Source organism: Patagioenas fasciata, chromosome 2 (assembly GCF_037038585.1).
Source record: "Patagioenas fasciata isolate bPatFas1 chromosome 2, bPatFas1.hap1, whole genome shotgun sequence".
Taxonomy (NCBI): Eukaryota; Metazoa; Chordata; class Aves; order Columbiformes; family Columbidae; genus Patagioenas; species Patagioenas fasciata.
Window position 1 is genome coordinate 67,872,898 of NC_092521.1, and position 2,662 is coordinate 67,875,559.

The following is a 2,662-nucleotide window of genomic DNA, read 5'->3' on the forward strand; positions in this document are numbered from 1 at the left end:
TATAATGAATATGCAGTAAAAAAACAGTTGTGGGAAACAGCCTCTTTTAGTCAGTATATCACTCATTGATATGAGTATATCAAATCACTCATCCATACTGAGAAAACAGTTTCTAACATTTTCCTGTTGTGAATAAGTTATTTTTGCATTTAAAGAGAACAAAATAATGCGCCAGTTCTAAAATCCCCGAACTAAAACACACAGATTGAGTGTAAGCCTATTTAAATGGAGGAACTGTTACTTGGGAAATGCCATATTTTGAGCTGAAGGTCACTACCACGGATACCTACTTTTCTACAGAATGAAGTCCAGTGTAAAAAAAAAACAAAAACAAAACCAGTGATCATATAATTTATTGCTTTATTGTAAAACATATGCATAAGAGGACAGAATTAAGATCCCACAGCCAAGAATTATGTAATATTCACACTTCCGCCTACTTCAAATTGAAAGTTAATTAAGTTTAATGTTTGTTTTTTTTTTTTTTTTTTTAAAGCCTCTGTTTTTTCACACTGCAACACACAAGATTCCCTGAATCTGGTCATGCAGTGGAGGACCAAACTTCAGGTACCTCTGGAATCAAAACTGTGATGATCATGCCTCCAAGGCATAATGAAGGCTGAGCTGGAGCTGGGGGGGGGGGTGGGGATTTTCTTGCAGAAATCTGCTGTGAGGCACTCCTCCATCTCCAGCTCAGTGCCATAGCTTCTCTTCCAGTCTGTGATTCCAGATGCAGCTGGTTAGTAGATCATAGATCAGGTCAGGCAATTGCATTTGATGTGTGGGGGTCATATGTAAGACCCATGTGCAAGAGAGAAGGCAGAGAGAGAGAGAAAAATAGCACTGCCTTGCAAATGTGTGAAGCTCAACCACAGTAAAAGTAATATGTGTTGGGAATTAAATGATACAAAAAGTATGAGATCTGATATTTCCTTACGTGTGTTATTTCCACATTAAAAAAAGATATAAAAATAAATTGTGCTGTAACTACCTCTTACCATCTATCATCCTCAGTAAGAATTCAGTGTTTTTTATATACACCTAGTGGATGGAATTGAATGGCAAATATTAGGTGGTGTCAGGTTGGGAGGAGTTGGGAGTGTGCTAACTTCTAGGACCATAGCTTAACCTACCTACCTACCTACCTACCTACCTACCTACCTTCTTTTCACCTCAGTTGCGAAAACCATCAGTTATTTCTGGAACAGCATATACTAGTGGTAGAGAAAATTTCTTGTCTCTTGTTTGACAGACTTAGCTGTCACAGCAACTAGCTGATGAAGGGAATAAACAAGGACAGCAATTGTGAAGTTAAATTGAAGCTGGGAAATATTTAATTCTAATATCTATTTAATTTAATATCTAATATTTAGAACACTCAAGAGAAATGTCTTGTGTTTATGCACAGGAAAGAGGACAAGGAAACCCCATTTCTACCAAAATCAGAGTTCTATAGTGTTCAGCCAGGATTTGTCTATGTCCTGAGACACAGCTATCAACTTGTAATATTAGTATAACATTGGCAATACCTGAGTTAAAGGAAAACTATATATTTGGAAAAATATTTTACCTTGAAAGTGAGACATCACATTACTGTAGCTCTACAGAATTGCATGTTAAACATATTAATCTCTTCAGATATGTTAATAATCCCTGAATCAATACATAAGATTCTATGAGCTGACTTTAAGGGAACACAATTGCCTTTATCTTGGAATGTAAAGGCATTTAGAGGCATAATAGATAAACCATGATGAGGTTAGTTTTTCCATCAATTCATTTAAGATTTATGCATGCAACTGCTGTTATATTTTGGAAGATTCTTCTACATTAATTGAAAGGAAACCAGAATCTTAAGATAAACCAATATATTCTTTATCCAGCTATTGGGAGTTTATTGCCATGTATTAAGAGAACGGGACAGACTTCATAGTAACTTGAGAAAAAGTCCTTCTAAATAAGGTGGGTTTTTTTGTGTTTGTTTTTTTTTTTTTTTTTTCCTAAGTTGTCATAACTGAGGCTTTGCAGTGGTAAATAGCTGTGTATGGTGGGATATCAACAAGTGCATTCAAGAGACAACCTTGAAGAGGAACCAGGAGCACTGTAAGGTGTTCAAGTCATTTTCACCTCTGCACTTTAAGTGCATTTACATTTTTACATCAATATGATGTGTATCTTGGGTGAAAATAGTCACTGTTGTCACTCAAGGTGAATTCACTAAGATGAGTTTGGCTTGGAGAGTTTAACGGGAATTTAACACGCAAAAGAGATCATGTGTTTGATGTGACTACATACAAATGCAAGTAAACAGAAGAAGCTTTGAAATGCGTAAGAAATAATGATAGTAGATGGTTAAAAATATATAAAACCACTAAAAATGAAGACTTATATGTATATATATGCTACAGACAGAACTGAAAATGAGATCCCTATTTAAAGATGGATAACATTTTCTTATGTAAGATTCTGGTGTGTTTCTTATTGTTAAATGTAATCGTTCAGACAAGAATTTTTATGACTGATGTCTGCCTCACACTGCGTGCCTTGCTTTTATATAAAAAGAAAGCTTCAGCAAAACAGTTTAACTGTTTCCAGGAATTACAATTGGGAGAAATGATTCAGTTTGCTAATGTTAAAAATCTGTGTGACCTTATTGAATAAA